A 16,947-nucleotide genomic window follows, 5' to 3' on the forward strand; every position below is an offset into this window, starting at 1 on the left:
CCTCTTATGATATCTTTACTCGACAAAAAAATAATGTTCAGGATGTAACGAAACTGACATATTTTGTCTTAAAGTGTTTAAGGAAAAATTTATATACACATCGTGGAAAAACACTCAAGGTGCAAATCCAACTACTATATATTAATTTGAGATACCAATACATTATACATAATGCTATAATAGAAGGATAGCCCAATTCAAAATTATTGGCTGTATATTTCATCTTACACAGTCTTGGTTTCATCAAATTCAAAGTTTATGATTGGGCAATGAATATAAAAACGATTCTTCTGATATGCTATTGGATAAAATATACTTTTGGACTACTATTTTTTAACCCGGGAAAATATAGAAGATTTTTTTTTTAGGGAGACTTAATGTCGATTTGTCCAAATGATATAAGATTAAAAGCATGCTGTAACTATTTAACAGACACTTACATTAGTGAAGAAAGCATTTTACCTTACCTAACTTAACCTGTTTGGGCATCAGGATCTTCTGATTTAACAAGAACGACCAATGTGTGCAAGTCTTTTCATTTCAACCAAAGTTGACAAAGACTCCCCTCCAATAATGTATTGGGTAAGTAATATAAATGAAATCCAAACATAAAATTGCAATGTTGAGATCCTAAAATGTCCATGAGATTTAAAAGTTCGTTACAAACCCACCGATACAAAAACTCTATCAATATCACAATATATCAAAGAGGTGAAATTACTCGTATGGAATTGATTAAACTCGTGTGCTACAATTATAAAAAAAAAAAATGTAATATATTATTATACTAAATTTTTTGTAAAAAAAATTACTAATAAATGCTCTACTACTTTATATTATATAAATTAATTATTATTATAACTTATTTCATATATTATAAGATTACCGAAAAATGTATAGTTTAATCTATTGCTTACAAATTTGTATTTTTATCCATGAGTAAAACCAGAAATGAATGCCTAAGGAGCGTTATTCTGGTGCGTAGCAAGTTTTAAGGAGTAATATTTAGGCAACTCATATGCCATATATGTACACATTTGGGCTGGATCAAGGTGAAAGTAGTAAATTAATATTATTAGTGTGTGTAATCCGTAATCGTTTTGAACTCTTAGCTCTTGCACACGCACGCACATTTAATACGTCGCTGAAAATGAAAAATATTTTTATTTGCTTAATTATAAAAACTACTAAAAGCCAAAAGCGGTAGTAAATTGAACATATTTCCTCAACTTCGATTGTAATTTTGAAAAAATAGTTGAATTCATAAGTTTATGCTATTATTTAGGAATAACTATTTTAATTCAAAATCTGATGTGTCCAAGATAAATACAAAATAATTGTGATAATTATTTTATGGAATTAAATAGATGGATAAAAATAATATCTCAATTTTAAGGTTCTTTAAAATTGAAAATTGAAAATCAATTCCCTAAATAGTCTAGATATTTTGTCAAAGAATTCATACATAGGTAAATTAAACAATTAAATCGTACATATTTGTAATTTACTACCACTTATTGGTCTAAAATGGATAGAAAAAATACGCTTACGGCGATTCACTTAACTTTATAAAATAGACCTGTAAATGTACTTAAATTTTTAAATTAAGACGTAGTTATCTATATAGGTACTAACTGACAGTAATTTTTGCATTATACGAATAAGTTTTTTACTTAATAAATTTCAATGGATATTTTATATTTATAATTATATCTTCATAACATTAATTTCTGGTTGCAATTGGTTTTAAATCTTTTATAGTTGTTATTTGATACCTAAATAAACATTTGTTTGTTTAATCTTAATAGATGACTCAAATGTTAAAATGTCAATATAGTTGATTGCAAACCTGTTATATCTGAACTTATGATATAATTTTTTTTTTATATATATATTAGTAGGTTAAGTAAAACAGTTGCAATTCCAGTGATGCAAGTAGTTTTTTTTTTCTACTTATATTGGTTCTGAAATCTGTATATTATATATTGACCTAATTAATATTTTAGTATGGCGTACCTAAAAAGAAATTGAAATGACGCCCAATGATTAATATTATATACTTGAATATAATGTCTTTGTCTTTATTCTTCAACTAAGTCTTTAAATCTACGTATGAGTAAGAGGGTTATAGCCTAGAGTCGTGTCTATAACCCACATAGTACAAAGCCCTCCACAATTCCTTATACGCTAAATCGTTCTAGACAACGCTTTTATACTTACAATTTTTTTTTTTAATGATCGATATTGGAAACTGGGTGTAGTTAATGTGCACCAAAATTGACCCTAAATATATACAACATTTGTAATTCACACCAAAATTCTAATCGGTTATTCTTTTGATAGTACATATAGTACTTACGTAGAAGTTTTGATGGTATTGCATAATATTTTGGGATATGAGAAGCTAAAAACACAGAATATTTCGTTTATAGATTCCGAGTAGTTATTTCACAGTAACTAATTTAAGTATTACTCTTCAAAAATAAAAAAAAAACATTAAAATACTTAATCTTTTGATAACATAATATAGCATACAAAACATACATTAAATTTAGGACAATATAATAATTGTATTTGTGTTGTAAAAAAATTGTTGCCTGAGCCCTGTATACCTAATAAATGTATTGTACTTAAGAAATATTACAATATTAGATAGAATTGAATAATTCAAGATTGTAAAAATTATTATTACCTTGACGAAGGTATGTTTTTGAGGATATTCTAGTTGTTGAACTATCTTTGGGAGCATTTTGGTGTAGACAGTGTAGTGTATAGTTTCTTCTTGGTTTACGCGTTACTTTCTGTACAGAACTGGTTAATTATAGATGATGAAGCACCACAATTAATTGGTACAAGGGCAACTGATGGAGTACCTACTACTTCTTTATAAGGCAATATGTTAAAATTTAAACCTGCATATTAATTAATAATAAAATTGAAGTAACCTAATAAATATGCTAAGTATATAGTTAGTTTTAGATACAAAACTTTAAAAAATATTCGATAACCGAATACATCGATACTCATTCAACTACCTAGGGTGATGCAAATTACAAACTCCTGGTGAGTTTGTTCTTTTACATTGGGTTTATGTCGTATGGTCACATATAATACACCCTTCTCACATTTTGGTGCAAATTGATTACACCCATTTCTCTATTTACGGGATAAATTGACAATTTTATTGTGGGCACTCAACTAACAATAGTGATGAAAACTAGTGCCTCCAGAACGTCATGCAGTAATATATGTATAGATTATAGGTACGCATATTTTGTATAGTATTCAAACCTACCTAGTACTTATACGTAAGGCGTAAGCAATCGTTGTTTCACCGGTAAATATTATTTCGTATTTTAAACTCAACATCCACGCATCATATTATACACTCACATGGCCGGCGGCGTACACGTAGTTAGGTATCCACCCATTTATAGGCATAATGTATAAACATCAATATTATAAAATATATATATTAATATATTGTTATAATATTATACGCGTGGAGGATGGACGTTATAACGAGATATAACTCTGTGGTGGTCCTGGTAATGTCAAAGTGTAGATATGGAATTGTATTTTCAGTATAGCTTCAAACGATATGATCCAGCCACCTGGTGGATTTCAAAAGGTGGTATATTTAAAATGTCTGCTTTATAAACTGTAAGATAGTGACATTTCACTGATATCGATACATTTATAAACTTCTGGATTAAAATAATGTAAATTGTTGCAAAGCAGATGAGTTTCAGCCATCCACAAAAAATTATAAAAAGTAATGTATAATAATAGTTTAGTAATATTTAATTTAATTTATTTATGAGTACTTCATAATTAAATGTATTCATTTTTAAGTATTCTTAATAAAAGATATACATAGTATACAATATATGAATATTATATATTATATTATTATACACGTCGAGGACGGATGTTTGTTACGAAATAATATCGCTTAGGAGGGGCTCCTGTGTGTTAAATATATATATATACATACACACCGCGCTGTCAGGTAGTTCATTATTATTATTTTGGATGTGACAACAATCAGTTGCCACTCGTTTATTGTATGTGCGTGCGCGATCGTGTGTGTGTGTGCGTTAGGGTTAGCAGAAGAGAGGTGTCCCGACGAAATTGAAATTCGACACCAAAGCAGAGGAAAAAAAATAGTAATAATGATAATACACAAACGCACACACGTTTTTCGCACTGTTCAACGTAAGGGACGAATGCCCGTCTGTCTGTCTGTCTGTCTGTCCATTGTTCGTCAAACCAACGATTGTGTGAGATCGTTCCAATATAATATGTACATGACGTATATACATACGAATACACGCATATAAATGTTGTTACATCGACGAGCGGGGCTCGACTGAGGCCGAGAGAGAGAGAGAGAGAGAGAGAGAGAGAGTGAGTAAGAGAACTTTATTATTATTGTTTATTATTATTCAAGTCCCGGTGAATTAAAATAGAAACCAATATATAGACTCGGGCACACGTAACTGCAGGACGAAATTAAAAAAAAAACATTATGTATCGTATTAAGATGGCACCAAGAATGTACGTACCGCATTGTATTATACGCGGGATTTGGTTAAGTGCGTGAAAAGGCTGCATATTTTTTTACTCTCGTGGTATTAAGTACCTATAGTTAAAATAAGGTATATAAAATCTGGTTTAGTATAATTTATATAATATTTTTAGAAAACCGAGGAACTCGCTCTGCAGTATAGTATGGATTTCAAATGTACTTCGCCGTTCAGTAGGTCACTGTAGTAATGGATGTGCTAAATTTGAATCCAAGATAAATCATTGTATATGAAAAACAATTCTGAGTGGAGACGGCGTGTTAAGGTATATATTTCTAAGGAGTTTTACATAATAGTATAAGTAATTAATTTTTCTTTTAGTGTATAGGCAATTAGAAAATACTGAAGCGTTGAACTATTTTTCAAAAACATAATCACATATTCACAATCCTCATGCGTTATATATAATTATTAATTGTTAATTATAACATTATGGTTCATATGTATTATTTGTTATTATAATATTATAACTTATAAATCATATGTCAATACCGACGAGCCTTGGATAAATAGCTTACAATTAGTCAAAGTATTTTTTAAATCCCATTAAATACCTAAGTATATTAGTGAAAAGTGTTTCAAGTATTTAGTATTGGTTAATAGTTATAATTACTTAAATCAATTTTGCTTTCAAATGTCAATAAAAAATTATTGTGCTTATGTATTTATATTTTATAAATATGACTATACTCGGTAGTTACCTATTGTATTACCTACATGCTACATATATAGGTATTCACTGAGAAACGTAATATTCATCAACATAGTTTGAAAAAAATAAAAATAGTTTAGACTTATTTATAATACTTTGGATATTAAAATTTAAGAGGATGTCAGCGAAATAAATTTTGTTTTCTCTCTCAGATCCACGTGCAACATAATATGCTTTCACTTAAATTTGTTTTTTATGATTTTTGAGTATTACAAAAGTTATAGAGGATAATATTTTTGAGGGTATTGACGTATTGGATTTATATTTTATTATTAGTTGACTTTGTATTCGACTTTCAAAATAAAAAAAAATGTTTGTAAATTTAAATGATGTTTAAATTGTTTTGAGACAATATTTAAACATATCGATGTGACATACCCTCAAAAATATTATTCTCTATCACTTTTATAAGGAATAGGTGTGAAATACTTTTCAAATATTTTTTAAAAATTATTCAAAACTGTATTTATTTATATGCAAATTTGTATTTTTTAGAATAATCAAGTAGTTATACAGTGGGTATATTCATTAATTGTTACACAACGTATTTCATAAAAAAAGTTATTTAGCCACTTCCGCAAAAAAAATAGCAAAATTCCAAAATGTATACTAAATATCATATATATATACATTACCCACATTATATTACGTAAATATTATGAATAAATAGGTACTATTTCAAATTTTTTTTTATTTTTCCTATATATAATATTATATAATATACCTACAGAGAGTACCTACTCATGATAATGCAACGGTAACAAATTTAAACGTTAAATTTAAAAAAAAACAACAATATATACAAATTATTGCTAGTGATTTTGTGTGATAACTTTGATTTCAATAAGCAGTGCGTTTAATTAATTGTACGGTATTTTGACGTGTTGAATATCAAAGAGGGAAACGTTCACTCGAGTAAACGCGATACAGCGGTATACCTCATATTATAGTCTGTAGATATTCATAAGACAATAGTTGCTCTCGATGAAATTAATAATAATATTATTAGATACCTACCTATATTAAATAAGTGGCATTGACGTAAATAGTGATAAGAGGGGGTGGCATTTCATCTGTCAAGCCTTCCCTAAAATAATTTAATATTTATGTTGTATTCTCAATACATAGATAAAATTATTTAACATTTAGTAAGATATTACTTATAAGTAAGCCTAGGATTTATATACATTTGTATTTTTTTCCTGAAGTCTAAATTGATCGGGTTATAAGATATGTCCACAATTTGGCTTATTCTCGATTAAATAGAATCATTTTTTTTTTTGCATATATTTAAGATTTTGTTTGTGATTCATCAACATGATGAATTTAAAATGTGATTTAAGATTTTGAAAATGGAAACTTCCAGATATTAGTGCTCGAATAGTATTTTTTAAAAAAAAATTGATTTAATTTTTATAAAATATGAAACTTTTATGCAAATATAAAGAAGTATAGTATTTAATTTATAGTAATTAAATATTCAAAAATATGCAAAATAAAAATGTAAACTACATAATACGAAACGTCGACATTTTAAAGGCCTCCGGTGCCGATGCAATTTTCTCCACAAAAATACACTCTACGGGATTATGATCCTGTTCTGTAGATTCAACCAAATAAATATCAAGTATATTATTTTGAACATTTTTGTTATGTCGTAATTAACATTATATCAACATTTTGATACTTATTAAACACTTTTTCCATTATACATAGAAGTGTCTAGAAAACATTGAGTTCTACTCTGTATACCCTGTAATATATGTAAGGTTAGGTTGTTATATTATATTATTATTTTATGAACTATATTTTTTTTATATTTAAAATATAATCTGTAAATGTTTTCATTTTCTGATAAAATAGATACTAAATCATCGGTAAAACAGTTTTCTGCATCTTCAGGTTTCAAAAAAAGGAGACCAATAAATATTTTAAGATAACTACTTATTTCTAAATTTAGTTGATATTCATTGTTCAAACATAGAGCTTGTAGTTTTCTCAACTAACTATGCCCTAAATGCAATCTGTGTCCTTTTAACTGGACGGATGGCCAAACAAATAATACTTCCGAATGAATAGCTTTTTCAAAATCAGTAAATAACATTTTTTCAGTAAAAAATTATTTTATATGTTATGCATTTTAAATTCAGATAAAGAAATGCTTTCCTATAAGTTTATATATTTTTGTCAATTAATAAAAAGAAAACTAATAGTATGTAATTACTAATTTCTATTTGCCAATCACAATTTTTGAAAAATTGTGTGAATAATTTAGGGTAACTTTTAAAAGTTCCATCAACAAGTATTATGTCAACCTGACTTAACAACTTCAAGTTCGTAATTATTGAAAAAACTAGTACCTATATTATTTGTATAGTGATGACTAGTGATGTGGAATGCTATGAAATAATAATTAAAAAGTACTGTTCACTAAGTTCTTTTTATGTCATTACTTAGCTATATAAGCCGTATAATGTATATACTTCTGTTTACTAAGTAAAGGTGAAGTACCATTTGATACCTTCTTTAGTGAACTGATCACTGGCATTTTTCATAATTGAAACCAGTTCCTTCTGAGCTAATACAAAATGCTGCCATCGTCACTATAGATTTTGACACACTTGCCTCGCCAGCCACGAAGCAACGCAGTATGGCCCAAAACGATGATAGACCCAAAAGATCATCAGCGAGTTAAAAATGTATAGCCGTTGGTGAAAGAAAATTAAAGTTTTAATATTAGCTCTCTTGTAAAATCAGGCTTGTTGGTATCTTAAATTTCTTGAAACTGTTTTAAAAGTCCATCAGTCTGGGCACTGGAAAAAACTTTATTGATTGAAGAACAAACTTATTTTCTAACTCAAATAAATTGTTTGTTCTGTATGCATTGCTTAGCTTTTTAAGACACTTAAAATGCATTTACCTTTTTAAACATCTTATATGAATATTTAGTGATTTGATTTGTAGCCATGATTTGACTTTGTGGTTGCTTAGTATTACAGTCAGTACTGGATGATGAATTGGAATAACTAACAATATAAGATGAATCGACATTTGACAGTTGCTGTTACGTGCAATGAAAACAAATGCTTTGAATCAATGAACGACTTTAACTTTATTTTTATTTTACCGGTTCACTTTAAATATTTAATTATGAAGTACATTACATAGAAAAACTGTCGTTGCGCAGAGAGTGCGATATGTTCGCTACGCCGTCCGTATTACTACTGATCAGTGTGCTTATCTAGGTACATTATCGTAGGCACCCAAGATCAAACTGAGCATAACGAACAGTTGATTTGAGTGTTTCGTTGATGATTTTAATTTTCTCATAAGACGTTATGTTTCCGGTGTTGTGTATAATTTGTTTGGTTTAACCGAATATTTCCAAGTATAATCAAAATATTTTTTATGTATAACCTAGTTAACTTATCCTGAACAGTTGTTTATGTTCTACAGTTTGTTCTTTTTCCAAAATGTTGATTTGCCTTGGATAAACGTCCAAAGTTATAAACCTCACTGTCGATAGTCGCTTTCCAATTTTATTCTAGTTTTTCGCCTACTTTATGAATTCTTGTTAAACACACAGTTTCGAGTTCAGTAACTAACCATTCAAAGTGACTGTTATTCAAAAATATATTTCAGACATTCAGCGGACTTTGTACTGTAGAGGTTAAAATCATGTCAAAAAATACTCCTCCACTGATAAATAGGTCCACAGCACCGAAATTATAAAAGAAAGGATCTGCTAATTTAGCTATCGAATAATCTGGGGTCTGTTGACTTTGTAAGGGGTTGGATATGACAGTATATTACTGACAATCGTTAATAGAATAAAATTATACCAAGTGCTAAGTACAACCAACGACTTGTGGTTATTGCCCATCTAGGTCGAATTAATTCATAAAGCTAAGTACACTGACACCGATTTATCCGTGAACTGAGGTACACTCAAACCGAGATACACCTATATATAGCGTATATACTATGTAGGATTTTCCACAAAAAATAAACTGCTCACAGGCGAAGCCGGGATATTCAGCTAGTTAAATAATAAATATACAATACAATAATTATTATTGATGATGCATACTGCATAAACATTTACTTTTTATTATTTTAAACCATATTACTGGCTATTTATATGTAGGTAAAAGAAAAAAAAATAACTTAACTCACCTTAATAAGTTAATCGTAAGTTTCTATATAACTTTTAACTTAGGAAAAAAAAATTAGAATAACTTTTAACTGTAAGCTTTTTTAAATTTTTTCTAACAACTTTAGATAACTCAATTAAAAATTAACATTAATTTGCCCAGGCTTGCAATTTGATATTCCACATACGGTACCTACTTATATAGTGGACCACAGTCTGGCCAGCTGGTACCTACTACCCAACAAAAATGGCAACAATTTCACACACACACACACACACACACACACACACACACACACACACACACACACAAGACACGGATAAAATATTTAAAAAGTCAGCCACTGCTGAAGATGATATACTGCATAAAATGAACTATAGGTTCCAATAATAATGCCAATTTATTATATTGACGCTCAAAGGGTAGGTAGGTATATACCAAAAAAAAATTGATTTTACACACAGGTCGCACAGTTTATTTTATACATAGGTAGGTTAGGTTAGGTTATATTATATCCTAGTATATTATAGTATTTCCACATCTTAAGCACGTATAGTCTAATTGCCAAGGCTGGGCATTAACGAGTTATAAAGTTAAAGTTAAGTTAAAAAGTTAATTTTATTTTAACTTTTTAACTTAACTAGTTACTTTTGGCTTTTCATTAACTTAACTGTTAACTTATTAAATTTCTTTCTTAATTAACGTGAAATTAACGAGTTAATTTTTCATTTTAAGAAGTAAGTTAAATTCATTTATTTTGTTTTTAATTTTATAATATTTCACTATTTCAATCTATTTCGTTTTCATGTCCATGCAAAATATGTATTGTAAATTGTTTAAAGTTAAAAATTTATATCATTCGAATCCTACTTATATGGAAATCTATATGAAGTATTAACACTATATCCTATAATTTAGTTTTGGGTTGGAAAAAAATTAAGTACGTTAGCGTTGTATAAACAAATTAACTTTTTTTTAACTTAATAAAAAGTTAATAAAAATGTGTATTAACTTTTAACTCAACTGAGTTAACCTATAGTTAAATTAACTTTTAACTTTTAACTTTTTGTTATTGGTGCATATTAACTTAAATTAACTGAGTTAAAAAAAATCATTAACTTGCCCAGCCTTGCTAATTGCACATCTACACCAAATCAAGTTCGAGTAAACATATTATTATAGCGCGTACAGCCTCCGGACACAAGCCCTACTTACCTATAGGTACGTTTGTAGACCCTAATATCTACGCTCGTGTATATTATAATACCAGAATAATTCGAATACGACATAGCGATTTTCGCTTATTATCACGTGGCTTGTTTACTGAGCTGAACAAGCGCAATGGCATTATTGTAAGCGTTGTTAACCGATTTTTCCACCCAGTTACACAACGAAGTGCATGAAAGGATCCCTTGCATCAGTCCCCGTGTATTTGGACCCTCCGCGGTTCCGTCGTTTGTGCTCTATATAATATATAAACTTACCCTGACCCTGATGTTTTGAATACATTAGCAGGGATAACGCGCTCAATGCATTTTGATTTAATCGTAACAAAATCAATTTACCGCACGACAGTTGTATACAAATAGTACAATAACCAATACGAATTACCAGTAATACTTACATACTTCTTAAATATATTTATGACACGAACGCGCACCCGTCTAAATATAGACAATCACTCTGTGCAAAAGTAATCCTCAGATAACTATAAATAGGCTATCATATATTAATTACACAATTTTATGCAGATGTGTAAAACCCTCGAACTCCTGCACACCCACTATACAGCAGACAGATTTTCCCGATTTTTTTTACTTCATAAAATATTTCAAAATTCAAATTATTATAATATTGTATGTATTTTATTCGGTTGGTTTGGTTTCATAATTGGTTAGGTCAACTTGAATAACTGTTAGGTTAGATTGCTAAATAATTTTTGTTAGTTAATAGAAAACTAAATAATTTGTCTTCTACCATAATAGTATTATCGATTATTGTCATTTGTTCAATAATATAATTTAAGTATGGTATTGTGTGGAAATGGACATTCTATATAATTTTCTTCTGGAGAGTTAGTAGAAATATTATGACGATTATCAAACTACATACATACCTGCACAAATTCTTGGAATTGAGATATTACATTAATATAAGTACCTATATGCCTTCAATGATCCTTAATCTGCGTGGATGATGGTTCGGACATTAAATCTCCTCCTCTCACCCTCTCATCCCTTGGTGCATACCACTAACATAGGTATTATAAAACCATTGGTAGGTATAGGTAGTAGGTACTGTACTGACGACCCTCGCATGTAGGTACATAATATAATCGTATACCAGACGCACTGTCTGCAGGCTGATATACAACACAATAATATACATCGCTGGCGTAATATATAATATAAATATATTATTTATAATATCATTATGATGTGGGATATTTTGTATGCTAAGTAACTTGGCATCTATTAAAAATTTAAACGATGATGAATATTAGTATAAATACTAAATAATTTAGATATTTTTTTTTGTTATTGTTAGTTTTAATTTACTTACGTCCACCTGAGTGTTCATACGATTATTATACCTACATAATCTTGTATTCTTGCAGTAATATATAAAAATGAATGTTTGTTCGTTCGTCATCAATCACTCAATAACGAATATTATTTATTAATTACCTACCTATACCTAAATAGTTGTCAACTCGTATCACTAACTAACTTCATTAAAAAAAATTAAATTAACTACAGTCAACTTTCGTTATGCCAAAACTCAAGGGAAACAGCAAAATATTCAATATATCAAAAATGTATTTAAATTATCTTTTATATAACTTACCTAATCGATTTTTCGGAAAATCATAAGATAACGTCTTACCGGCGTAAGCAGATTATAAAATGGACAATTTTAACAAAACAAAATAAATGTAATTAAAATATAAATTTAATAGGAGGGGATGGCCATATTATTACTATTTTTGGTTGTTGTGCCTATAGGTAATTACAAAATTTTATGAAAAATGTGTGGAAATATTTTTGATGCCAGATGCCTGCAGGCATGATTAGAGTTAAGATAATTTTATGTCTCATTTTTCCACTTAATCCCAATCGGAAATTTACAACGGGCGCGATACTGTACCAGTACTGGCTAATACAGTACTGGCTAATACTGGCACGCTACTGACCGCCAGTGTTAGGCCAGTACTGTCTTGGATGATAACGCTTTACCAGTACTGATCGGTACTGTACTCCCAGTAATGGTCGATGATGTACTTCGAGCAATGGTCGATGATGTACTTCCAGTACCAATCAGTACTGGTAAAATATTATTATCCCAGACATGACGGTATATACCAAGTATATTGCCTAAATCTGCTGGCACGTTACTGTCAGTCATATTAGTGTTATATGTCAGGGTTAATAACGCTTTACCAGTAGTGGACTCCCCTTACCGATAGTATAATATGCATATATTATGACACTGACACATTATGTCCTGGGTAATAACTGTATTCTGTATAATAAATATTTGCACCTTTATTTTGTTACTTTCAAAAGGTTGATCTTGGAAATTATCTCATAAATAACTACATACAGTGAAACTTCTGTTTAACAAAGTATCGGGGGGGAAGTGGAACAAATAAATATGTATTACAGAGGAATTCGTTTTAATAGAATCAACGCATAATTAACAATGAAGGTCAAGTTCTCAAAAATAAATCGTTAAATGGAAGTTCGTTATATGGAAGTTTCACTGTGTTTGAGTTTTAAGGTTTTTATTTATTTATTTGGAGTAAAATGTAACATCAGAAAAACAAGTAGGTAATTAATTTAAGTATTAAGTATAAAATAATAGTTTTATGTGAACTGTATTCATTTTTATTTTATTTTTAGTTAATTTATTATTTTTGAGTCATTCTTCATTCTAAGTTTCTTCCCTCCTTCACAGTCCTTAACCCCCGAAAACCAACGGCTTAAAATGTCTCGAAATCTCTTTTCCCTTTACATCTTCATGTTTAGTAGTAAGTGCTTCTGAAATTTAAAAATTGAGTAACTAAAAAAAAGGATTGACTAACAGTTACAAATATTATAAGCAGGGTTCATAATTGAATGCATTTTTATGTCAATTATGTTTTTTTCCATTTTTTTTTTTATTAACTACATATTTGAATATTTTTTTAGAGCACAAATGCCATGCATATTTAAACAATTTTGGGATATGAAATTATGAGCTCTGATTATAAACAATGTTATAAAGTATACCAAGTAAGTATTTATAAGTGATGGTAAAAGAAAAATTTAGTTTTTTTTGGCCATTAGTTTCCCTTCCAAACAGTGTTGTACATTAGTTGAATCTCTTTACAGATTATTTTAGGAATAACTACTGTTGAGTTATCACTTACTTTTGAAGAGGTTTTTCACATTGAGAACGATAAAATATTTCTGAAAATTAACAATACAAATTTAAAATAAATTAGTTACAATATTTACAAATTATAAGTATTCGCCAATGTTTTTACAAGTTCAATGTCAGACTCTAACTGTCTGTCAAAATCTTTAAAACTTTCCAAGGTGGTCATTTTGGGCAAATCCATAATTGTATTGTCATTAAGTATTTTTTCAATATCTGAAGTTTTAGTTGGAACTTCAAATAATGCTCGAGTTATTTCTTTCTTGATACGATATTCGATACTTCTTTTGAGTGATTCTAAATCAGATTTAGTAACTGCTACAACATTATCTGAAATAAATAGTGCAATGCTTAATTTAACTATCCACTATATAGATACTGTATGTGTTTAAATTTTTATGTTGTATTTATTTATACCTGAGCGACGACATGTTGGGCAATGCTTCTTATTTGGTGCATATGTAACTACAAGAGGAAATGTTTATATTATTATAAATTATACAATGACTGTTGTTATTTAATATTATCTAATTAAAAAAAACTAAATATTTAGAATTTTGAGATTCAATTAATTAATAAAAACCATAATTAATATGTCTAGTACATAATATTAAGTATAATAATAATTTATTGAAACCAAAAATTTAGTAAAGTTTAGTAACTGAATTTATTATGCGTAAAAGGAAAATTAGCTATATAATTACTATAATAATATTAATTACCATTACCACCAACAAGTCTTTTTTCAGTTGCAAAATTTAGTTTTTCACAAGACTGGGCTTTTTTTGAAGATTTTTTTCTTGATAAATTTATTTTCCCCGTAGACATTAAATAAGAAAATGATGCGTCAGAATGTATATTATCTTCATCTACAATAATATATTGAAAAACAAATTGATACAACCGCATAACTCAACTAAAAAACTTCTATCTACTATCTTTCTTCGGCAATTACAGGACTCACCTAATTTATGGCAAGAACGAACCAAATAACGAATTATACAAGCAGCAAACTCCCCTATAAGCGTAATACTTGTAGTGGGGGTTAAAAATATGAGTTCAGTATAAACAGTATAGTTAATTAAAAACAGAGAGAATCAAGAAAAATTACATAGTAACGTACGTTGTATTAAAAAATAATATCGGATACCTTCCAAAGTTTTATATGAACTAATAATACATAATTAATCTATTAGATGCGCTATATATATATTGTACGCATCTACATACGAACACATAATAATAATAATAATATGTACATTGTTAATGTAAATGTATATTATATTATATTATAATAACACGCAATGCGGGATATTTCGTATGCGCGCCGCGGACATCGTTTGCTCAAAATCGGGAAAGATTTATGACACAATATTCGAGGACGGTAATATAGGTTTAAGATTTTTTTTAAGTAGACGCACGGATGTTTTCTTTGCACGGCAGACGTATAATTCAGCCGTCATTTAAATAAGAGATGATGGCTCGCGGGTGTAAATGGCGCGTGGAAAGGAAAACGTCGTCTGTGCCGCCGCATCCCTATTATGATAATTTACAGTCCAAATGGGGTTAATGTAGCGATGCGTCAATGTCCACGGCGGCGTCCTGCATTATACTATATATTATAATAGCATACGGGGTAAACAAAATGTTTACGTGTCGGGAGGGCGATAAATTTTGAGTTCGTTAAAAACGTGGCTGTGCCGGTAAACCGTGCAACGTGTACGCGTCGGCGACGATAAATTTTAATTTGTGCGAGTAAAAAAAAATCCAGAATGCTCCTTTAATTGCGAAAACGCCACGCCGTGACCGCGTGTAAAAAGTGACCTGAGTCTGAGAAAATAAAGTGGGTAAAAACAAGAGTTGGTCGACTTCTGAAAAAAAAATCAAAAAAATACTAAGTCTGATACGTACTGCTGCAGTCTGCCACAAGTGTGAAATGTTTTGTTTTGATTTACCGACACCCTATTATAATTCGGTGTCAGGATCGCGCGAGAGCGTAAAGGTAGTATATTCATTATAATAATATAATACTATAATAATATAATACGTTTAATTATTTATTTTACCAGTTTAAGTAATAGAACAACGCATTTTACATTTTACGTAAGAATACTGCAGAAAACTATATCGCACACACAGGCATTAACTTAATTGTTAATTATTATTATTATTATTCTTGTATATTATTATATATCATTGTTACGATCCGACACTTTGAAACATGTATCTCCATAAATATGAACACCTTTTGTTTGTCCAGTAATATATTATAATATTATATTTACTCAATCGATAGGTACTTTTTCAAAATAACTGTTTTCAATTTTTGTAAATCAATATTCTGAGCATTGGTTAAGGGTGTCACGGCCAAACTCTAAACTAGGTGAGTGGTTTTATCTTTTACGACCTATGGTTCCTGCAAGTGTCTTCAACATCCCTAACCCTCTATATATCAGTTTACTAACCCACGATATAGGTACTGCGAAACGTCAGATACTCAAACGACCTCTTGTTCGTCTTAAATAATATGGTCCTATCTCGAGAAGAGTGGTGTGGTATACCAATATAGCTATAGCTTTGGTCATAGCGAATGTACTTATATTTGATAAACGCTAGGTGACCCGATCCTTTTGCCAGACATCCACTTTTCTCCCGTTGACACGTGTGATTTAGATTTAATTATTTTACTATAATAGTACAATGAGCCCAACACACTGACCTTATGTTTGTGTTGTTAATTGTCTGATTTATTGTGTCACCAATCATCATACCTTTTCGTGTGTGGGTTGGTATGTATTTAATATTATAGTAATTTACTGGGTACCAGGTATGTAACATAATTATTATACAATACGCGAGAACAACATAATTTATTTAGAAAATATATAGTTATGCATACCTTCTATTAGATATGTCTTTAAAAATAATATTATTTTATATTTCATATTTTTTTTTTTCGGAATTGTTAGATGTTTTACCATCCAAATATAGATATGACATAGGTAATATGTAACAATATTATTTACCTATGTCAACTAAATTGGTAGTTCGTAACTATAATGCGATAGGAACG

General features: G+C 29.4%; 1 pseudogene; it reads right to left on the reverse strand.

Moving 5' to 3' along the window:
• Positions 1-13,357: 13,357 nt before the first annotated feature.
• Positions 13,358-16,459, reverse strand: LOC132948787 (uncharacterized; annotated as a pseudogene).
• Between the last annotated feature and the right edge of the window lie 488 nt (positions 16,460-16,947).

This window comes from Metopolophium dirhodum, chromosome 1, assembly GCF_019925205.1.
Source record: "Metopolophium dirhodum isolate CAU chromosome 1, ASM1992520v1, whole genome shotgun sequence".
Taxonomy (NCBI): domain Eukaryota; kingdom Metazoa; phylum Arthropoda; class Insecta; order Hemiptera; family Aphididae; genus Metopolophium; species Metopolophium dirhodum.